Below are 24348 nucleotides of genomic sequence, written 5' to 3' on the forward strand. Positions count from 1 at the left end.
ACAGAAAGAAACATAATGAGAAACATTACAAAAGAGCAGATTACAAAAGTGTAGGGTCGGGCCTTAGGCCCTCATGCTGGAAAATGACTGGGACGCAGGACTGGGACGCAGGACACACTGCTTGCTCGGTGCAACTGGCCCAGAGCACGTGCGCTCGGCCTCTTTTATTGGTACTGTGTCACATGACCTGTGACATCAGTGGTGGGTGGGTGTTCAGTGTAGTTACAGGCTCAGCACTAGAATGCTGACTTGTGCTGGGCATTACATCCCTCCCCAAATTGGTTAAAAAGTAAACCAAACATGAAAAGTCCAAACACCTGTGGGGGAAAGAAAACACAGAAAATAACATTGGACTTGCGCTTTCAAAAAGAGTCTCTTTGGCTGCTTGCAAGCCGCAGGCAGTATAGTTCTTGCGTTTTGAATTAGCAGTTCTTGGTGGCACGGTTCTTAGTTGTTCGGCGGGTTCATTCTTTCTCTGTCGGCTGTTCTCAGCCCTGCCTTTTGCTTTGCTCTCTTGGTGACGAATGGTTCAAGAGAGATGGATGACGTGGTTGCTGTTTGCCTTCCGGCTTCTTTTCTCCAAGCTGGTTGCGTGTTGTTTCCAGGCAGGCTTCAGTGTGTTTCTTAGCAGGTGAATAGAGTAGGTGCGAACATCCCTCTCACTAGGATGCCCCTCTCGCCGGTTTTCTTCTGCCACAAGATGTCCGGGAGGACCTCTTTGCCAGGTTCCCACTGGACTGGTGTTTTTGGTCGCGTTGCTCTACCATAGCCTTCGGGCCGTGAGCAGGGCGCTCCACGAACCTCACCGTCGTGTCCTAGTTCCACCTGAAGGTTGAGTTGTCGACTCTCTTCATTGCTCTCGAGGCTTTCATCCTCTTGAGTCCTGCAGACGTGCCTCTGTAGATCTGTCTCCCGTTTGGGACTTGCTGCCACCAGAGTTCCTTGAGGCCTCTTCTTGGGTTGCCACGGGTCGGTGTGGAGTGGTCAGTTCATCGGCTGGATGTGTGAGCACTCTCGCCATTCGATCTTCCGCCAACCCCAGAGGTAGATGTCTTCAACAGTCTATCTTGCTCCCTTCTGCGTTCGCCATGTGGATGGATGACTCGTAGGTGGTTGTCTTTGGTCTGCTCTGCCGGTGCTCTTACCAGGCTTGTTCTCCATTGCACTCCGGTGTTCCAGTGCCTGTCACCTTTCTTCTTTTCTTACGTGTTCCAGTGCCTGTCACCTTTCTTCTTTTCTTAGTGGCGGTGGCCACTCTGTTCTTTCTTCATTCTTCTTAGCTCGACAGTCGTGCCACTCTGATTGCGTCTTCCTTCTTTTCTTCTTAGTGGCAGTGGCCACTCTGTTCTTTCTTCATTCTCCTTGCAGTGACTGGGTGTCACTCTGACTTCTCTTTCCTTCCTTTCTTCGGTGGCAGTGTGCCGCTCCGATCTTTCTTCTTCTCTTCTCCTCTTTTCGCAACGTACCCTGTTCCCCTTTTCTTCATCTTCTCTGGCCAGGCTTCCCCATGCAGCGCGCGCACTCTGCACGTGTCTTCCTGGTCTTGTCCTAGTCCTAGGACACTATCTTCTCATTACTCGCTTCCCAGGGTTAGCGTCGCGACCTTCACATCTTCTTCCTGTTGCTTTCGTTAATTTGTGTGGTTGAAGTTCGTGGGTCTAGGTCGTCGGACCGTGCATTGTCTGAACTTCTTGGACGTCGTGCTGGTCCCTTCTGCCGAGGTCTGGCAGGTAGGATTTGTGGTGCTGAGCTTCTTGGACGTCGTGCTGGTCCCTTCTGCCGAGGTCTGGCAGGTAGGATTTGTGGTGCTGAGCTTCTTGGACTTCGTGCTGGTCCCTTCTGCCGATGTCCGGCAGGTAGGCTTCTTGGTGCGACCATCTGGCTGGTGACTTCGTGCTTTGTGACCAAGCTGAGTGGTCAGGTTGCTTCTGTGTTGAATGTTCAATGCTGCAGGTTGTCAGCGCAACCATTTTCTTTTCATCGCAGTTGAGTTGCTTTGGTGCGCATCTGGGTGCGCTCTTCATGTCTTCTCTTGTGACTTGCTGCTTTGGGCTAGTGCTGTCCGCACTGCTGCGCATTAGCGTCATGCGCTTTCGCACTTCCTCGTGGTGGGTTCCAGAACCATTGTTGGTTTGTGTGGGGGTGTTCTTACTTTCGCCATTTTGTTGCAGCGATGGCCTGTGGCCACCAGGCATCGCTGTCTTCTTTTCTGGCGTTGTGTTGATGCTTCTTGAGTGTTTGCTTCTGGAGGGTTGCGTCACCGCTCCATGGATCTTCTTCTGGTCGTGCTTCTTCTTTGCGCTGTTGTCTGCGATCCTTTGGAATGTCCTGCGTGGAGTTGCTGCACTCCTGTTCCTGAGGTGTTCTTTCTGCTGTGGTGCACTCCCGCGCTGTCGCGTTTTCCTTCTCAGGCTGTGTAGAGTTCCTTCACTCCTTGCGCCTTTCTGCCCATCGCAGTGCTGTGCTAGTCCGGGTACCTGTGTATAGTCCTTGCGCTCCTGGCGCTCTCCCTTGTCGGTGTCGTGGCATTTCTCTCTGTGTGGTGTCTGTGCGCCAGTCTTGCGCAGCTGCCTGGTGTTGCTGTGCCAGTCTTGTGCTGCTGTGTGTGCAACTGCTGTGTTGACCTTTGTTCCTTGCTGCTCTTTGAGCGCTTGCGGCCTGTTGTCCCCTGCTGGGAGTCTGCTGTTCTGTGGTACCCTTGGGGGCTGCTAGGGCAAAGCTGCAGTGATCACTCGCCTTGCTGCAGGCTTATCTATGAGCTGTTCGATCCCCTTCACTGCAGTGTTCCTAATAGGCCACTAGATGGCAGTGCAGATCAGGCAGCTTTCCACCTGATGCGTGTCTCGCTGGTCGTGGCTGGGTGGAGAGGAGCAGGATCTGGAGCACCAGGCAAACACACTCAGGCCACGGTACACGAGCTGATCAGGCAAGTGGAGGGGTCTTTATTCACTTTCCTGATTATGCCACGGCATGGGCAGTCACTGGGGAGTATTGATTTAATATGTCCTCGAGCTGGGTGCTGCCTTCGTCCTTTCACACCCCGCCGCAGCTTCACTTGTTACACGCTGCGCGGCGGGGGAGGGGTGTCAGCGCTGGTCTCCGCTCTCGGCTACACACACATACGGAGCAGCGGGGGCGAGGCAGGCGGTCATCGCTGGACTGCTGCCTTTTGCGGTGAATTTATGTTTGGCTGGGCCTGCGCAGGGATTGTACGGGTGATGTTACCGGCTGAGGCCGGGTGCTGATTTCACGTTTTCCACCCCCGCCGCTTTCACACCACACGCGGCGGGGGAAGAAGTTAGCGCTTGACGGGTGGGCTCCGTTTAAACTCTGGTTGATTGCGGGTGAGCTCCGCTTCAGTTGTTCGGCGCCTGGCAGCTCCCCTCACGCTGCGGGCGCTCTATGGTAGTTTCTCACCCCGCCGCCGCACTTCACACGCGCGGCGGGGGACGCTGCAGGCAGGCCGCGGGTGGGCTCCGCGAGCCTTGCTTAATTTAAGTCGATAGCTGGCGCCGCTCTCATTGCAGGGGGCGTATTAAGTGTTCGTGGCTCATAGCGGGTGGGCTCCGCTTTTAGTGCTTCACAGTCTGGGGCTCACCTTCGGCCGACGGGCCTGTTCTTCCGCGGGTGGGCACCGCGATGGCTTCACTTGTCTTTTCGGGGCTCCGCCACGGCAGGGCGGACCACGGCAGGCTGGAGAGGTGCGGGGTGAGCTCCCGGTCCCCTCCTCCTTCTTCTCCACGCCCGGGGCTCGACACACGCCCCACGGGCCTCTCGGCGCTCGAGTCTTCGCAGGGGGTGCTCTCAGGCGAGCAGCATTCTCTTCCCCTTTCCCTCGATGATGTTTAGAGCTGTGGCACGCGTGGACACAGCTACCCTCGTCGCCATTGTAGGGTCGGGCCTTCAATCAATCAATCAATCAATCAATCAATCAATCAATCAATCAATCAATCAATCAATCAATCAATCAATCAATCAATCAATCAATCAATCAGGTCATTTGTATAGCGCACTACTCACCCGTAGGGTCTCAAGGCGCTGGGAGGGGGGGGGTGCCGCTACTGCTCGAACAGCCAGGTCTTGAGCTTCTTCCTGAAGGAGAGGTGGTCTTGGGTCAGGCGCAGATTGGTCGGAAGTGAGTTCCAGGTCTTGGCGGCCAGGTGGGAGAAGGATCTTCCTCCTGTTGTTGCTCTTCGGATGCGGGGGACGGTGGCGAGGGCGTGGTTGGTTGATCTGAGGAGGCGCTTGGGAGTGTAGAAGTTGATCCGGTTGTTGAGGTAGCTCGGGCCTTGGTCGTGTAGGGCTTTGTGCGCGTGGGTGAGGAGCCGGAAGGTGATTCTCTTGTTGACCGGGAGCCAGTGCAGATCTCTCAGGTGTCCGGAGATGTGGCTGCGTCGGGGGATGTCGAGGATGAGTCTCGCCGAGGCGTTCTGGATCCGCTGGAGTCTCTTCTGTAGTTTGGCAGTGGTTCCGGCGTAGAGGGCGTTGCCGTAGTCCAGTCGGCTGGTGACGAGGGCTTGGGTGACCGTCTTCCTCGTCTCGGTGGGGATCCACCGGAAGATCTTACGTAGCATGCGCAGGATGTTGAAGCATGACGAGGAGACGGCGTTGACTTGTCTGGTCATGGAGAGGGAGGAGTCCAGGATGAAGCCCAGGTTGCGTGCGTGGTCCGTCGGTTTGGGTGCGGTGCCCAGGGCGGGGGGCCACCAGGAGTCGTCCCAGGCGGAGGGCGTGGAGCCCAGGATGAGGACCTCCGTCTTGTCTGAGTTCAGTTTCAGGCGGCTGGTCGTCATCCATTCGGCTACGTCTCTCATCCCTTCGTGCAGGTTGGCTCTGGCGGTGGCGGGGTCGTTGGTCAGGGAGAGGATCAGCTGGGTGTCGTCGGCGTAGGAGATGATGTTCAGGTTGTGTTGGCGTGCGATGGCCGCGAGGGGGCTCATGTATACGTTGAAGAGGGTTGGGCTCAGCGAGGATCCTTGGGGTACGCCGCAGATGACTTTGGTGGCCTCTGACTTGTACGGTGGTAGGCGGACTCTTTGTGTTCTTCCGTCGAGGAAGGAGGTGATCCATTCCAGCGCCTTCTCCTGGATTCCGATGTTGCTGAGGCGCTGTACTAGGGTGCGGTGGCAGACAGTGTCGAAAGCCGCGGAGAGGTCCAGGAGGATGAGGGCCGCTGTTTCTCCGTTGTCCATCAGAGTTCGAAGGTCGTCGGTGGCGGCGATGAGGGCGGTCTCGGTGCTGTGGTTCGCTCGGAAGCCGGACTGTGAGGGGTCGAGGGATCCATTCGTCTCGAGGAAGGCGGCCAGCTGTTTGTTGACGGTCTTCTCGATGACTTTGGCCGGGAACGGGAGGAGCGAGATGGGACGGTAGTTCTTGAGGTCGGTGGGGTCTGCTGTGGGTTTCTTGAGGAGAGCGCTGAGTTCGGCGTGCTTCCAGCTCTCAGGGAAGGTGGCGGAGTCGAAGGAGGTGTTGATGATGTCCCGCAGGTGGGGTGCGAGGACAGCGTCGGCCTTGTTGAAGACGTGGTGAGGGCAGGGGTCAGTCGGAGATCCGGAGTGGATGGAGTTCATGGTGCGGATGGTGTCTTCGGTGCTGATCGGGGTCCAGGTGCGGAGGGTGGTGGATGGTGGCGTTGTTGCGGTTGTGGCTTGCGTTGGTTGGTTGTTGAAGCTGTTGTGTATGTCCGCGATCTTGTTGTGGAAGTAGGACGCGAGGGAGTTGCAGAGGTCTTGCGACGGGGTGATGTCGTTGTTTCCGGCGTTGGGGTTGGAGAGCTCTTTCACGATGTTGAAGAGTTCCTTGCAGTTGTGTGCGTTGTTGTCCAGCCGGTCCTTGTATGCATTTTTCTTGGTGGCGCGGATCAGTTGGTGGTGTTTCCGGGTGGCGAGCTTGAGGGTGGTCATGTTGTCCGTCGTTGGTTCCCTTCTCCAGGCTTTCTCGAGGGCTCGACAGTTCTTCTTGGAGCACTTGAGTTCGTCGGTGAACCATGGTGTTTTTCTGCTGCAGGATCTGCTGGGCGGGGTCCTCAGAGGGGCGAGTTCGTCCGCGCAGTTGCTGATCCACTTCGTGAGGTTGTCGGCGGCCTGGCTGGGGTTCGCTGAGCTGGCGGGGGGGTGCTGGCTCAGGGAGGCGGTGAGCTGGTCGGCTGTGATCTTGTTCCAGCTTCTTCGAGCAACCTGTTGCTGGAGGTGGTGGATCGTCGTTCTTCTGAAGGTGAAGTGGACGCAGCTGTGGTCCGTCCAGTGGAGTCCTGTTGCGTGGCTGAAGGTGACGTCTTTGCTGGATGAGAAGACGGCGTCGAGTGTGTGTCCGGCGAGGTGGGTGGGGGTGGTCACTAGCTGCTTGAGTCCGAGGTTGTCGAGGTTGTCGAGCAGGGTGATGGTGTTGCGGTCGTTGTTGTTCTCCAGGTGGAAGTTGAGGTCCCCCAGGAGGATGTAGTCGGCGGAGGGGAGAGCGTGCGGGCTGACGAAGTCGGCGATGTCCTCGCTGAATCGTGTGCGCGGTCCCGGGGGTCGGTAGATCAGGGTGCCTCTGAGGGTGGTCTTCGGGTTGGTGTGTATCTGGAAGTGCAGGTGTTCAGCGGTGGTGAGGGTGTCGTCGGTGTTGGTCGTGATGCGGATGGTGTCTCTGTGGATGATGGCGATGCCTCCTCCGGTCTGGTTGTCGCGGTCCCTCCGGGTGATCTTGTAGCCCTCTGGGATGGCGATGGCGATGTCTGGGGCTGAGGAGGCGTTCATCCAGGTCTCGGTGATGAAGGCAACGTCGGGGGCGGTGGTGTCGAGCAGGTCCCAGAGTTCTACGGCGTGTCTGTGGACGGAGCGGGCGTTGAGCAGGATGCACTTGAGGTGGGTGCTGCTGGAGGTCGGCTTGGCGGGTGCAGGGAAGGTCCGGATGCAGGTGAACTTGCAGGCGAGGCAGCTGAAGGGTCCGTGGGTGTGCTTCGGGGCGGCTCGATGACATCCTGGGATGCGGCCGGTGTTGAGTGCGATGAGGTCGGCGGCGCTGTAGGTTCGTCGGGTCGGCTTCCGTCGGTGGGGGCCAGGGGTCCTGGCCCTGGGCGCGGTCCAGGCGCGGACGGGCGCAGACGGGCTTACCTTTGGCGCGCCTTCGGCGCACAATCGGCGCGCCCGCTGCGCGTCAACGCTGCGCGTTCGCACGGTCGCCATTTAAGGCCAAGTGCGCGGGTGGGCGGAGCAGCTGGGAGGCGGGAGCGGGGAGGGAAACAGAAGAAAAAAGGGGCGGGGCTAAGGCGGTGGCGGGAAGCGGGAGCGGGGGGCGGCGAGATGGGCAGATGCAAAGACAAGCACAAATTCAGGCAAAAAACGGGAACAAAGGCAGTGAAACACGAAGAAAACAAGCACAAATTCGGGCAATAACGGGGAAAAAGGCAGTGAAAACACGAAGAAAACAAGCACAAATTCGGGCAAAAACGGGGAAAAAGGCAGTGAAAACACGAAGAAAACAAGCACAAATTCGGGCAAAAACGGGGAAAAAGGCAGTGAAAACACGAAGAAAGCAAGCACAAATGCAGGCAAAAAACGGGGGGAAAACCAAGGAGAGCGCTCAGGGCGGCAGCGAGGCCGGCGCTGAGACAGAGGCAGGCACTGGGGGCACACGCAGCAGCTGGTGGCCGTGCGGCGCGGGGGTGTCCCACAAGTGGGTCACACTCACCTGCGTCGCACGGTCGCCATTTAAGGCCAAGTGCGCGGGTGGGCGGAGCAGCTGGGAGGCGGGAGCGGGGAGGGAAACAGAAGAAAAAAGGGGCGGGGCTAAGGCGGTGGCGGGAAGCGGGAGCGGGGGGCGGCGAGATGGGCAGATGCAAAGACAAGCACAAATTCAGGCAAAAAACGGGAACAAAGGCAGTGAAACACGAAGAAAACAAGCACAAATTCGGGCAATAACGGGGAAAAAGGCAGTGAAAACACGAAGAAAACAAGCACAAATTCGGGCAAAAACGGGGAAAAAGGCAGTGAAAACACGAAGAAAACAAGCACAAATTCGGGCAAAAACGGGGAAAAAGGCAGTGAAAACACGAAGAAAACAAGCACAAATGCAGGCAAAAAACGGGGGGAAAACCAAGGAGAGCGCTCAGGGCGGCAGCGAGGCCGGCGCTGAGACAGAGGCAGGCACTGGGGGCACACGCAGCAGCTGGTGGCCGTGCGGCGCGGGGGTGTCCCTTAGGCCCTCATGCTGGAAAATGACTGGGACGCAGGACACACTGCTTGCTCGGTGCAACTGGCCCAGAGCACGTGCGCTCGGCCTCTTTTATTGGTACTGTGTCACATGACCTGTGACATCAGTGGTGGGTGGGTGTTCAGTGTAGTTACAGGCTCAGCACTAGAATGCTGACTTGTGCTGGGCATTACAAAAAGCATACATTACGTTACATAAGGTAATAGTGACATTTGTGAGCAAACAAAATACATGAGGTAGTAAAAATTGTGAGCAACCAAAAATACATGAGGTAGTAAAGGTAATAGTGACAACTGTGAGCAAACAAAATACATGAGGTAGTAAAAATTGTGAGCAGCCAAAAATACATGAGATAGTAAAAAGTGCACAGGAGGAAAAAGTGACAAGTGTGCAGTTATAAGAGAAAACAAAGTATCATTTGAGGTATAATACTGCGAAAGGTGCTAGACACTCAGGCACAAGAACAAGCGTTATGTAGGCAAAGGAGGCACTTGTGCCAGTATCAAAGGTAAAAACATGTGAGAGGTAGCAAACCGTGTGTTACAAGGGCAAAGTGGTGTGTGCATGTTACACAAGGGCACCAAACACAAGTACATGGAAAATACTCCAAAGAGGCAGACACTCCAACCCCAGGAATACCCTGGGAAGGCACTTCCATGGTCGTGGAAATTATCAGTAGTGGGAAGTCTTCCTCCAAATAACAAGAGGACGTGAATTACTTTTGGAGGTGTCTCTGGAGGAGGAGAACTTTGAGGTCCCTTTTGAAGGCCTGGGAGGAGGCGGTGGTCCGGAGCAGAGGCGGAAGGGAGTTCCAGATTCTCACTGCGTTGCCTGAAAAGGATTGGGCCATTGTTCTCTCCTTCTTGAAAGTGGGAGGTTCAAGTAGAAGATTCTCCGCCAGGTAGCGAGGAGAGGAGGAGTGCAAGGCTTTGTGGGTGATACAAGCGGTCTTGTAGATAGCTCTAGCCTCGAAGGGAAGCCAGCGGAGGGTGGATAACATCAGTGTGATGTGATCGCTTCTTTTGGCCCCATAAATGAAGCGAGCTGCTGAATGGAAAACAGACTTAAGTGGGGACAGGTGAGATTTGGGGAGGCCAGTAAGAAGAGATTTGCAGTAGTCTAGTCTGGAGAGGACCAGCGATTGCACCAGGGTTATAAGGTCCTGCTCCGGGAAGAAGCGTCGGATTCCCCAAAGAAGGCGCAGTTGGTAACGAGCAGATTTTGCAATAGAATTGATGTGGGGAGTTAGATTGAGTTTTTTGTCTAGAATGACTCCAAGGGATTTTGCGCTGTCGACAATGATGGGTTTATTGTTTAGTAGATTCATCTGATCCATCCATGATTGAACCGGGGGGGGAGAGAGTGAGGAGGAGAAGGGGAGGAATTCAGTTTTGGAGGGATTCAGAATCAGTTGATGAGTTGACATCCAGTTTTGGATGGAGTCCAGAGTAGAGCTTAGGAAGGAGAGATCATGAGTGGAGGCAACCTTGAGGTAGAGTTGAGTGTCGTCTGCATAGAGATGATAGTGAATCCCGGATTTGCTTAGGAGGTTTCCCAGTGGTTCTAAGTAGAGATTGAACAATGTGGGTGCAAGTATAGAGCCTTGAGGAACACCCTGACCTACCGCCACAGGAGAAGAAAGACTGTTCGCTATTTTGATCATTTGGGATCTGTCAGAGAGGAAGGATGCAAACCATTTAAGCACAGTGCCCTCCATGCCCATTCTCTGTTGAAGGATATTGAGGAGGGTGTTGTGATTGACAGTGTCAAAGGCTGCAGAAAGGTCAAGGAGAATTAGAAGACAGGACCCCCCCGAATCGAGTATCCTCAGCGCGTCATCAACCACTTGCAGTAGGGCTGTTTCAGTGCTGCAGTTTTGCATGAAGCCAGACTGACAATTGTCAAGAAGATCATTGTCCTTGATATGACGAGAGAGTTGTTTTGCTACACATCTTTCTGTGATCTTCGCAAGGAAGGGAAGGTTAGTGATGGGGCGGAAGTTGTTGAGGTCCTTCGCATCAGCAGTGGGCTTTTTAAGCAGAGGGGTGACCTGCCCAGTTTTGAAGGAGACAGGAAGGGAGCCTTGCCAGAGGGAGAGGTTGATCAGAGTGGTCCAATAGGAGCGGGAATGGGTATAGAAGTCCAAGGCAATGGCACTGGGGATAGGGTCAAGAGAATGGTTGGAGGGCTTTGTTTCGCGTATGCACTTGAGAAGGGCATCTTCAGATATGGGGTCAAAGCTCTGCCAAATGGCTAAGGATTTGCGCTCCTCTGGAGGTGTAGGATGAGCGACCTGATCCACAAGTGATTTCACTTTTTCATCGAAGAAAATAGCGAAATCCGCGGCTCTCTTAGTAGAATCCTCCACCTCGGAGGATGGGGGAGAGCAGCTCGGAGTCTTGATGAGATCGAATAGTTTTTTGGGTCTATTTTTGGCGGAGTCAAGGAGGGTTTTGAAGTGCGCCGCTTTCTCAAGGAAGATATGCTTGTGGTACTTGGATCTTGCTGTGCGAAGCATCGCTAAATTGTCCGTGGAGGGCACTTGCCTCCATTGCTTCTCCATGAATCTTAGCTGCTTCCTTTCCTCATAAAGGGATTTGTTGAACCAAGGTGCTGAGGGAGTGGGCCTTATCCTTTTGCTTTTGAGTGGAGCGACGTCATTAATTTCAGCTGCAAGAACTGTGAGGCATTGGGAGGTGAGATCGTCAACAGCTATGTTTGTATTGTATTGAATTGTATTGTATTGTATTGATGATTTGTAAAGCGCGTTGGCTACCCAGGGGCGTCCCAGCGCTATAGAAAAGAGTGAGTTGGGCTGGAGAGGCTGGAGTAAGAGAAGCTGAGTGAAAAGTTAGATTGGAATTTTGCTGAAGAGCCAAGTTTTTAATAGTTTACGGAAGGTGAGAAGGTTAGGTTCTGATCTGATAGGGAGGGGAAGGGAGTTCCAGATCCTAGCCAGGTTGTAAGAAAGCGAGCGGCCTCCACATCTGGCCTTCCTAATGCGTGGTACTGAGGCGAGGTGGGAGGTCGTAGACCTGAGTGGGCGGGAGGGTAGATAGGCTTTCATCAGGGGGGAGTTAATAGAGGGGCCTGTACCCCAGTAGGATCGGTGTGCGATGCACATGCTCTTAAATTCAATTCTGGATCTCACCGGGAGCCAGTGAAGATCCTTCAGTCTGGCTCTGACTGAAGTTCGGCAGGGGATATCCAGGAGGATTCTTGCCGCACAGTTTTGAATGACCTGGAGTCTGTTAAGTGTAGATTGTGGGGCCCCCAGATATAGGGCGTTTCCACAATCGAGACGGGAGAGGATCAGGCCTTGAACCATAATCCGTCTTGAATGGAACGGAAGGAGGGGGAGAATTTTGCGGAGAAGTCTCATCAGCCCGAAGCAGGTGGCAGCAAGCTTGGTGGCTTGGTAGTTGAAGGTTAGAGTGTGGTCGAGCCAGATGCCTAAGCTCTTGATTTGCTCCTTGGGTTGCGGGGGGCTTCCTAAGCAGAGAGGCCAGATGGGATTGATGGATTTCGAGATGTTATTTCCAAGGAGCATTATCTCTGTTTTGTCCCCGTTAAGTTTGAGACAAGAGCTAGACATCCAAGCAGCGACGGCTTCAAGGCAGATATGTAATCTGTGATGAGAGTTCAGGGGGGGGTCCAGTGCTACCACTAGCTGCGTGTCGTCCGCGTAGGTGACAATTTTCACCCCGAATGGGCGGACGACATCAGCTAGGGGGCGTAGGTAGACATTAAAAAGGGTAGGGCTCAGGAAGGAGCCCTGAGGCACTCCACAAGTGAGGGGTTTACTGGCTGAGGTGAAGTCCCTTTCAAAGACCTGGAAGGATCTATCCGTAAGGAAAGACCTCAGCCAAATGAGTGCTGTGCCTGAGACTCCTATTTTGTTAAGCTGGTGAAGTAGGATGTTATGATTGACAGTGTCGAAGGCGGCACTTAGGTCGAGTAGGACGATGGCTGTGGACCCGCCATCGTCCAAGATCCTCCGTGCCTCCTCCGTCACTGCAATAAGTGCAGTCTCCGTACCATGACGGGGCCTGAAGCCGGTCTGAGAGAGGTCTAGTATGTTGTTGGCTTCCAGGAAGTCAGTGAGAATGATGTTTACATGCTTCTCGAGAAGTTTGCTAAGCCATGGCAGAAGGGATATAGGTCTATTGTTAGCGGGGTTGGATTGATCCAGATTGGGCTTTTTTAATAGAGCTCTAACCATTGCCCTTTTCCATGGAGGTGGAACAGTACCAGTCTGGAGGGATGAGTTGAGCAGGTCTTGTATGGTGGGCGAGATCAGATGGGTTATCTGGGTGAGAGCGCTGGGAGGAGCTGGGTCGATGGGTGATCCAGATTTAATCTGGCTCATGAGTTTTTCCAGTTTGGTAAGTTCTAGTGGGGGAAAGCTATTGAGAACGCAGGAGGGAGCCGTCATGTGGTCTATGTTGACGGAGTCTGAGATCAGGGTAACGGTGGGGGGAAAAGAGGAGTTGATGGTTTCTATCTTTTGGTGGAAATACTCAGCTATTTACTCGCAGTGGGTCTGAGTGTTATTGTGATGTTTTGGGGCCTCAGGAAGTTGCAAAAGGGATTTTGCTATCTGATAAATCTCCCTAGGTTTGGAGGCTGCCTTCTCGATCTTGAGTTCAAAGTATTTAGCCTGAGCTAGATGGATATTTGCTTTGTAGTTTTTGATTGCCGTTCGATAGCTTGCTTTGTCTGCTGGAAGGTAACTGAGGCGCCACTTCCTCTCGAGTCGTTTACAGACACGTTTGGCCTCATATTTGGGTCTAGCCTTGGAAGTGATAGCAAAGCTGATTCACAGAGGGTACCGACATCAATATTTTTGGCATCACGTAACCAGGAGATGGCCCTCTTGGGTTGGCCAAGAGTTATAGAGTGTGAAAGTTGAAGAGAGAATGGGATGAGGTGGTGGTCAGACCAATCTACATGGATTGGGGTAGAGGTAGAAAGCATGCCTGCTTTAGAAATAACAAGGTCCAGGATTGCGCCCTTAGAGTGGGTTGGTTCAATGCAGTGTTGGATAAGATCGTTTGTAGAGAGGAAGGTGGCCAGAGAGTTCGCAGAGGAGTCTTGTGGTACGCCCCAGTGGAGATTGAAGTCACCCACGAAGGTCTGATTGTCACTTTGTGTGTATTGGTCGCTGATGAAGTCAGTGAGATCTTCTATAAACGAAGGGCCACTACGAGGCGGGCGGTAAATGATATGGAATCTGAGCGGTGGACGGTGTTTCAATTGAAGCTCAAGAGAAAGGCATTCAAAGGTGAGGGAGGAACTGATTGGAGAAGCCTTAAGTTGGAGGGCGTTTCTAAAGATGACTGCAACACCTCCCCCCGTGTTGTCAGTTCTGTCATTCCTTAATATGGAGTAACCTGTGGGTACTAGGAGATCAAACATAGAGTGAGAGGTATCTTTGAACCAGGTCTCTGTGAGGAAGAGCATGTCAAGTTTGTGAAGGGTGATGGTATCGGAGATTTCAAGTTTGTGTTTTACTGCAGATCTGCAGTTGTGAAGCATACAGCGCAGCTCTGTCAAGACTGTTTTGGTGACGGGGGCACTTGGGCTCTGAAGGGTGATCGGGATATTGTACTTATGTGGGGGTGCTCGGGAAGGTTTAGGTGGATGCTTTGTTCTGACAGAGGTGATGGTCGGAATAGTGTAGATAGTGGGGTTGCTAGGGTATGTCTGTTGAAGGAGGGTGGCGTTCAAGGGCTTGTGTGAGTTAAAGACGTTTGCAGATGAGAGGTTGGTCTTGGCTGTATTGGGGCGAAGGGGCGAAGTGCATCTCATGGGAAGTTGGGAGGGAGTAGAGGTGCATGGATGGGTGGAGATCTTAGAGCATAAAAGTGAAATGGCAGCTGTAAGCTGGGAGATGGAGGTGATCAGAGAGCCTAGCGTATTTTCCAGTGAGAATGCGGCAGAGCACGGAAGGTTGGGTGGCTCGATTGAGACAAGGGGTGGTGGTATTGGTGGTGGAAGGCAGGGAGAGGTGGGGGGACAGCAGGTAAGTTGGGGAGAGGGGGGGGACAGGAGGTAAGTTGGGGTGTGGGGTTCACAGGTGAAGTAAGTGAATTGGGCGTTAAGGGAGAGTTGTCATTGTTGGTGTTGCAAGAGGGAGAGGAGTTAAGGACAAGTTTAGAGGGAGAAAGGTGCGGAACACGGCGGTAGGGAAGTAGGAGGGGGGAGGCCTGAGTGGCGTTATGGGAATGTAGGAGGTTTGGGAGGAAGCGAGGTGAAGTAGTTGTGGAGGTCCTGTCAGTTAGGAGAGGTGGCAGTGAGGGAACGGTCATCTGGCAGAGTGAGGGGGGTTGAGAGAGAGGGAAGTTGTGGAAGGGAAATAGTCCTGCTGGGCCCAAGGGAGGGAGATGGGAGGGGTTACTGAGAGAGGAAAGGGGGTAGTGCAGCAGTACTGGAGGAGTAGGAGGGAGGAGAGAGATGCAGTGGGAATGTGGCGAAAACAGGATGAATGGCGAGGGGATGAAAGGGTGGAGAGGAGGGATGGAACAACCTGCAGTAAACTAACTAACAAGAAGGCTGTCATAGCTGCCACGGTTTCAGATTACTAATAAGGGTAACATTTATAGAAGGTTTATGGCGCTCTAAATGACGTACATATACAATTATTGTAATTTTACTTCTGTACGGTGCGGGAGGGAGATAGGGAGATCACCCACTCCCCAGTTAGATGACCGAGGTCAAACCAGTTTATCAATTAATATCTCCCCCAGCACTCAATAGTGACATATTATTGTACAGTACATAAATTACAGATGTAAAAAATTCTTGTTTTTCTTGTATTGTTTAATTTATTCTTTGGTACGTTGCTGCTATCTTTAAGCCGGATTTACTTCCGTCCTGGTGTCCCCATTATTTCTTTAAGTTCAATAAATTTTCCAGGCTCAGACAGCCCCAATAATGTTGTCTTAAATCATTATTACGTCTGTTTTCCGGATTGCAACTATTAGTTATACAGCATCAAGTGGTCCAAGCGATTACGCTCTAAAGGTTTGTATGACATTTTCATACGTTTACTGTAATTATGAGTGACATTTCAAGGAGTATGAGTGACATTTTCACACAAGCAAAATTAAGCAATGAAGTCGAGGGAAATAAATATCAGAAATTATACCCATTCAAGCAAGGAGAAACTAAGTCACTGAACTAAAGTGTGCTAACAGCAGGCAGCTGAAAACTGAGCAGAGCAGAGCCAGACACTGCGTGACTGCACAGTTCTCAGACTCAGTACACCACCGGCCGGTGGCGCAGGCAGGTCAAAATGATTGAAGCAATGCATTCCTTTTATTTATTAAGATTGCAGCCATAGCAACTAAGACATATCAGTGCCTCAGACTCAAGCAGACACACTTAGTTCATTACTTCATTTCGGGGCGAGCCGGCACCGCAGCAATTGGAGAGCCCCATGGCCGCAACGACTCATGTCATAGACCACTCTCCAGTGGCAATGATTCTCATTTCTGGCTCTGCACCAGGCACCAGACAGTCTCAGCCGCTGGAGCCAGTAGGTTCAGGTCCTGTTGCGGGATCATTCTGCTTGTGCGGCAGCCTATGTTGGCTCCTTGTTGCATAGTCTCCAGTATCTGCCAGAAGCGGCTCTGCGACCCTTGACCCTGCTCTCAGGCAGGTCGCTCCCCTTAGCCGCTGCAACAGCCCCCACAGCTCTCAGCTGCTGTCTGACGCGAGTTCGAGGTTTGCCCTGTACTATATTGTATTGTATTGTTTTGCCTGTTCTGCCATCTGTTAGCACTTTATTGTTAGTGATTTTATTTCACTTTGTATTGTAGTATATCTTAATGTTTACTGTTTCTGCCTCCGTTTTTGCTTTCATCCCCTTTTCTTCCGACTGTGATTTGTGTGCCCTGTTTAGCCTTCTGTTCCCTCCGCCGTCCCTCACCCGTTTTTTCCCGGCACTGCGACCCTGCGGCCCTGCCCCCCTGCTCGCCCATTCACCGCCCTGCTCCCGCCTCCCGGCTGCTCCTCCCTCCTTACCTCATATGATGGCCGCTGCGCGTTGAAAGGAGCGACCCTTGACCCTGCTCTCAGGTAGGTCGCTCCCCATGCCGCCGCAACAGCTCCACCTGCTGTGAACGCCCCCCAGCTCGCTGCTGCTATCTGACGCAAGTTCGAGGTTTGCCCTGTACGATATTGTATTGTATTGTATTGTATTGTTTTTGCTTTCATCCCCCTTTCTCCCCCCTGTGATTTGTGTGCCCTGTTTTGCCTTCTGTTCCCTCCGCTGCCCCTCACCCATTTTTTCCCGCTGCTGCATCCCTGCACCCCAAACCCCCTGCTCACCCATTCTCCACCCCGCTCCCGCCTTCCAGCTGCTCCTCCCTTCCTTCTCACCTCATATGGCGGCCGCGCCGCTGGCGCACAGAAGGTGCATCTAAGGCAAGCCCATCTGCGCAAATTGGCGCCTGGACCGCGCCCAGCTCCAGTACCCCTGGCCACGTGAACGCCACGACCGTCTCAGCTACGATGCCAGCACCCTCCACACACTCAACACCGGACGAATACACACATGCTCACTGGCCGCCTAGAAGCACACCCAAGGACCCTTCTCCTGCCAGAACTGCAGCTTCACCAGCATCCGATCTGCCTATCCACCCACCAGGACAGGACGCAACCACCTCAGATGCATACTCCTGAACACCTGCTCCGCTCGCAAACACGCCGTTGAACTCTGGGACCTGCTCGACACATCCTCACCGGATGTCGCCTTCCTGACAGAGACCTAGATGAATGACTCCTCGGCATCCAACTTCACCATAGCCATCCTGGACGGCTGCAAGATCACCCGCAGAGACCACACCAAGACGGAGTAGGAGGTGGAATCGCCATCATCCACAAGTCCACCCTCAAGGTCTCGACCAACTCCGACGACACCCTAAAGACCACCGAACACCTGCACTTCCAGATCCATACTGATCCCAACACCACCCTCAGAGGAACTCTGATCTACAGACCCCCAGACCCCGGCCACAGTTCAGCGACTCCATTTCGTCCGTGGACTACATCCTCCTCGGAGACCTGAACTTCAACCACGGGAACAACAACAAGACCAACTCCACCACCCTGATTGCCAACCTTGCCAACCTCTGACTCAGACAGCTCATCACAACACCCACCCACTCCGCATGCCACACACTTGACCCCATCTTCTCGGCAAGCTCCCACGTCTCCTTCAGCCACACGACCGAACTTCACTGGACCGACCATCACTGCATCCACTTCACCTTCCAGAAGCCCACCACGCACCACTGCACCCAACAGATCCCCTGCCGCGGCTGGACCAAAATCTCCGAAGACCAGCTAAACACCGCCCTTGCCCGAAACCCACCCACAGACCCCACTGACACTGATGCCGCCGACAGCAACCTCAGACGTTGGATCGACAACTGCGCCAACACCCTCGCTCCGATCAAGAATCCCTCCAACAGACACACCAACAAGAATGCCAGCTGGTTCACCGCGGACCTCCAGACCTCCAAACAAAACTGCCGAAAACTAGAGAAGAAATGGCGCCACGAACAGACACCGGAGAACCAAGCATCCCACAAGAATGCCATGCGCCAACACCATCACCTCATCAGATCTGCCAAAAAGACCTCCTTCAAGAACCGTCTTGACAACGCACACAACAGCAAAGAGCTCTTCAACATTGTGAAGGAACTCTCCAATCCCAGCTCCAACACCAACAACATCCCACCATCGCAAGACCCATACAACTCCCTTGCCTCCTTCTTCCATCGCAAGAACGCAGACATCCACGACAGCTTCGACAACCAGACCACCACTACAGCCAATGACACCTCAGACCCCACAGCCTCCACCCACAAGTGTCTCTCTGCTCAACTGGACTAACATCAACAACGACGACACCATCAAAATCATGAGCACCATCCACTCCGGCTCCCCGTCAGACCCATGTCCTCAACACATCTTCAACAAAGCCAGCGCCACCATCGCACCCCATCTCCCAAGGCCATCAACATATCCTTCGAGAACGCGACCTTACCGGAAAGCTGGAAGCACGCCGAGATCAACACCTTGCTCAAGAAACCTAAGGCAGGCCAGAGGGACCTCAAGAATTTCCGGCCCATCTCCCTACTCCCGTTCTCGACGAAGGTCATCGAGAAAACCATCAACAAAAAGCTGACCCGCTACCTCGAGGAGAACAACATCCTGGACCCGTCCCAGTCCGGGTTCCGCAGCAACTACAGCACCGAAACAGCTCTCATCGCCGCCACCGATGACATCAGGATCCTGCTGGACAATGGCGAGACTGCGGCCCTCATCCTCCTGGACCTATCAGCCACCTTCGACTCAGTCTGCCACCGCACCCTACGCACTCACCTCCATGACGCAGGAATCCGAGGCAAAGCACTGGAATGGACCACCTCCTTCCTCTCTGGCAGAACTCAGAGCGTCTCCCTCCCCCCTTTCCGATCGGAAGCCTCCAAGATCATCTGCGGCGTACCCCAAGCATCGTCCCTCAGCCCGACATTGTTTAACATCTACATGGCCCGCTCGCTCACGTCGACAGACTGCACAACCTCAACATCATCTCCTACGCCGACGACACACAGCTGATCCTCTCCCTCACGAAGGACCCTCGCACCACCAAAACCAACCTCTAAGAAGGAATGACCGCCGTCGCAGAATGGATGAAGAACAGCCGTCTCAAGCTAAACTCAGACAAGATGGAGGTCCTCATCCTCGGCCCCACCCCCCCAGCCTGGGACGATTCCTGGTGGCCGAACGACCTGGGAGCAGCATCGACACCCACCGACCAGGCATGCAACCTGGGATTCATCCTCGATTCAACACTCTCACTGACCAAGCAAGTCAACGCCATCTCATCCTCCTGCTTCAACACCCTCCGCATGCTCCACAAGATCTACCCCACCGACACAAGAACGGTCACCCAGGCCCTCGTCAGCAGCAGGCTAGACTAGGTAAACGCCCTCTGAGCGGGAGCCCCGACCAAACTGCGGAAACGACTGCAACGCTTTCCGAACGCCTCTGCACGCCTGATCCTCGACATCCCTCACCACAGCCAAATCACGCCCGCCTAAGAGGCCTGCACTGGCTTCCCGTCAATAAGAGGATCACCTTCAGGCTACTCACCCACCCTCATAAAGCACTCCATGACACCAGACCAGCATACCTTAACAGAAGACATACCTTCTACACCCCGAACCGCCAGCCTCGCTCCCCCGAACGCGCCCTGGCTACCATCCCTCGCATCCAATGAGCTACCTACGGGGGCAGATCATTCTCCTACCTCGCTGCCAAGACCTGGAACACCCTCCCCATCCTCCTACTGCAGACCGAAGACCTACTAACCCTCAGGAGGCTACTCAAGACCTGCCTATTCGAGCAGTAGCAGCACCCCACCCTCCCCCCGCGCCTTGAAACCCTTACAGGTGAGTAGCATGCTCTACAAATGTCTTGATTGATTGATTGATTGATTGCCTCTTCAGTGGCGTGCACCAGACCAGCATAGCAAAGCAGCAGCAATATTCTCGGTCCTGTGTCCCCCCATTGCCTACAAATATTTGCAGAGTGAAATTGTGGGAGCCATCTTTTAGTTTAATCATACAACTGCCAAGGCTCATGCTATGGTCACAATAAGCAAAATCTCTGCAATACTTAATAAAGCAAGACTCGCTTTTTAAATATACCAAGGCGTCCTAATTTAAATTTGTGTATGTAATAACAAACATTATTAGCGCGAAGACTCATGTCTGGACTCAGGACTCACAGGCACAACCATGGGAGGCTCACCAATGATTGGGCAAAGAAAACCATGGCAGTGAAGACTCTAGTGACACTCCAGTGACGTGGTCAGCTGGGCCCACCTATACCACAGGGGATTGGTCAATGAAAGCATGAAAGTGAGGACTCTCGTGATACTTCTCTGGCGTCAGTGACATTTTCACGGTGTTGAGTAAAACATTGTAGCCAGCTGCGAGCTGAGCCAGCCCCCAAGCTTCCACAAAGAACACACTCTGCCAGCTATGCTTTGCGCAGTATGGAGGGGCTAAATACCAGCACTCCAGCAGACATTATTTCAGTGCGATGGTGTGGACCACCACACTGAAATGCGTTAGTCTAATGCTGGATGCGTGGTACTTGGCTGGGCTGTGAAGACCAGTGTGCAGTTTAACTCTGAGCTGATTAATAAATGCAAGAGTTATTGACTTATATTTGTTTGCACTTGTGTTTTTCCATCCCACACCAAGGCACTCTTGTTCAGGTTGCATTGGCAGCAGAGGAGGGCAAGCGGGATAATAGAGGTGGGCGAGCAGACAACTTAATAGGGATATTCGAGCTAGCAGTATTGCTCGGATCTTAGAGCCCATGCATGAGTCGAGTTCTGAACATATTTTCTATGTAAATCCTACAATAAACATCGCGTAAAATATGATAAAGTCTCATCCGAATTTTAAAAAGTGTATTTCTTTAATATGTGGAAGCTTTGCCATTAATAGGGCACGTTGTATCCCTCCAATTAGAAGCACTTATTCTGAATGAGCATATTTGAAATTGCTTTCATGATTGAAAATGATGGAGAAAAGAGTTTTGTGAAATTAAACATTTGCCTAATATCACACAATGTGTGCAATTTACCCAGGTTTTTTGGTTTCACATTGTGCAAATCAGCTAGTAGATGTGTATTCGTTTGTCTATCCTTATTGTAAGAAAGGCTTTGTTTATACTAATTAGTGTATTTAAAAAAAATATATTGCAAACTCGACACAAAGGTTTTGGAGTGCTTCACATGAGCACCAGTTTCGTTACACTAGATCACATGCATTGTTTCTTGGCATGGAGAGGTAAAGTGATTTGGCCAGAATGACAGGATTTTGAGAAAACGCTGATGCTCAAATGTTGTTCACTAGTTCCGCAGTCGTCAGGGATGTACGTCAGTACAACGCGATCTTTTAGATCGCTGTACTTTACAACGCTGCCATTACAACGCAAGTCGTTACAACGACTTGCGTTGGTGTGCGCGGATTGAGGATTATAATAATTTTATATTCCAACACCACCCACGTAACAGTTGGGAAGGTGTTGGAATATAAAATTACAATATTCCTTATCCAACAGCGCCATCCAGCGCAAGTCGTAGTAACGACTTGCGTTGTAATGGCATCGTTGTAAAGGTAGTGCGGTGTAAACACCGCGTTGTAAACGATGTTTCCCGTCGTGGATGTACGTCAGTACAACGCAATCTTTTAGATTTCGTCAGCTTTGACTGTAACGCCAGACCCTCGGTACAATGTGGGAGGCAGCCAGGTAGAAGACACATGAAAGCTCGACTCTTTTTGAGCCTGCTGTTCCAACAGGACCTCGAGCTGAGCCAGGCTTCAGGCTCGAGCTTGGCTCGATCTTTCAGTGGCTCGCCCAACTTTACCATACAATTCAAGGGTAAGGCCGAGCTGAGCTGGAGCTGGGGCTCTTAAAGTCAAAGCACAAGCCGAGAGAGCAAATAAAATCACATGTGAATTCTGATTTTTGTTTCAAGTTACAGAAATGAAGCAACATGTGCTAAACAGATGTATAAAAAAGTCAAATATACAGGGCAGCAATCTAACATAATCAGCAGCTGCGTAACATAACATGCAATATAAGACAACAGATGCATATGTATACGTACAATGTAGTGTAACAGACAGCAGCAATGTAATATTACCTTTACCATAGCTAAATACTACCTACCACATCATAACATAATATAGAAAGCAACTACAGCAGCTGCATATTACATATCTTAACACGACACACAGCAGATACATACCATAAACAACAACATAACACAGAGACAGCAACATAACATACTCTAGAGAGCAGCTATATATAATAACATAAACAGCAGCTGCATATTACATACATAATATGAAATATTACATTAGACAGCAGCTAACTATCAAACTTTAGACAGTAGCTAGAAGCACATTGAGGTCTATTAAATGTTCTGGTGTGTGATGCAGAAGTGATCTCCAGGAGTGGAGGAACTAATTGTGCAGCAGGTGCGGTGGCGCCAAGGTCATGTTTTTTTAGGTGGCCATCTGCACCCAATTAAGAATCATTTTAGTGCTTACCAAGGAAATAGAGTGGCCTATTTTCAGTACTTTCTCTGGGGCCCATGCCACTCTTGATAGGTCACTGGTGCTCTCCTACCAATGGATAGCAATAAATAGGCAGAGGTGCGGTCTTCAAATCACCTTTAACCCAGTCCTTCAGCCCACCTCCATCCCAACCTCTTTCTAATCTATTCTGTACCATTGCACTCTACACTACTCTGTCACTGCACTCTGCAATCTACCCTGCACCACTCCACTCTATGCCACTCTTCTCTGAAACAATCTACTTTACACCACTGCAATCTACTCTGCACTCTACATCGCACTACTCTGCGCCAATGCACTCTACACCACTCAACTCAGCCAGTGCACTCTACGCTGTCTACTCTGCACCACTGTTTTTTACACTGCTTCAATCTAGGCTACTGTACTTTAACACACTATAAGCTTTGATACTCCACGCGGTGATGCTCTACTCCATAAACCTCTACTCGACTCTTTGCCACTACACTCTACAACACTACTACATGCTATGTCACTCTTCAACACTACTCAACAACGCTCTACCTAACCCCCTCCATGCCACTTTAGTCCACTCTATTCTACAACATACTACTCCGCTCTACTCCATGCCACTCCACTCAGACACTCGATTCTACAACACTTTACTCCACTCTCCTACACGACTCCACTTTCTGCCACTCCACAGCAATCTAGTCTACGCAACACTTAACACCACTCTGTTCTACACCACTCCATGACACTCTGTTGCTAGAATCTATGCTACTTCATCACATTGCACTTTTCAACATGTAACTCTTCTCTACCCCACTAACTTTTAGCCGTGCTGAACAGCCACGCTCGTGTACAATATGGCTAAAACATATTGGCAAAGACAATAGCTCTTGCAAAGGCCAGACCATTTGGCTTTGCCAATGCTTTTTCATTTTAACCGATACTACAAACCATCGACAAAAGACATTGGCAAGTCACATGGTCGAAAAGGCAAAACCTATTGGCTTTGCCAATGCTTGTTTTTGTAACCATTATTTGCTCTTCTAACAAAGTAATAAAACTGTATTTCTTAACATCTTGTGAATGGCAAACAAGTATTACTACTGGAGGTCATCCTAGAATAATACTTCTGCATATTGACACCACCATGCAGTAATACAGCCAGAACCCATCCTGCGGTAATACATACCCATTATTAATTAATCAGCTAGTACGGTTCCAGTTTCATTCTAAAGTTATCCTTGGATCATCCATGAGTAATGCTGAAGTCATCACAAAATGATTCTGTAATAATACAGCCCCATCCTGAAATACTCAAAGGATCATCCTGGAGTAATCCAGCCTAATCTGAAATCATCATGGGATCATTCTGGAGTAGTACAAGGTCATCACATGTTTTCCACTGAAGTAACCAGGGACCCATCCTGGAGTAATCCTCCCTAATCCTGTAATCAGCATGGGATCATCCGGCAGTAGTTCAAGCTCATCACATCTTTTCCACTGAAGTAATTAGGCCCTAATCCTGGAGTAATTTCTCTGATGACTCTAGATAAAGTCATGCCATTTAAATATTTTACCCTGTGGGCAGACTTCAGGATGGCTTCGGATGACATCCCCAGTTAATTGCAGGAATTGCCTGGCTGAAGTCATCGAATGACTTCAGAATCACTCCAGGATGATCTTCCTTTTTGACTTGGGCATAGTTTAAATGCAAAAAGCCAGCCGCAGTGAATGTCCTGGTGAAGCAAAGCGGTGGAATGGGCAATGAAATAGCTGGCTTGTTAACCCTTCCTTGAGTTTCCTTTAGTGCTCCTTTAGTATAGACTGCAATTAATGTATTATTTAAAAAAAAATATATATATATTAACAAAATCAAAAAGAAAAGGCATCAGGTGACATTTACCGCTTCCACAGTTGTCATACGTACAGTTCCGTACTGCATGATAATACATACAGGATAGCATATTCGGGATCAAAGGGACTCATGCGCTGCCACTTCGTGCCTAAC

At 51.6% G+C, this 24348-nt stretch overlaps 1 protein-coding gene across 4 annotated transcripts in view; it reads left to right on the forward strand.

The window, feature by feature from the left end:
* The window catches only part of ASTN2 (astrotactin 2), a 2754112-nt gene that overhangs the window by 2391446 nt on the left and 338318 nt on the right, over nt 1–24348 (forward strand). The gene's annotated exons all lie outside the window — the stretch shown is intronic.

Source organism: Lissotriton helveticus, chromosome 5_1, assembly GCF_964261635.1.
Source record: "Lissotriton helveticus chromosome 5_1, aLisHel1.1, whole genome shotgun sequence".
Classification (NCBI taxonomy): Eukaryota; Metazoa; Chordata; class Amphibia; order Caudata; family Salamandridae; genus Lissotriton; species Lissotriton helveticus.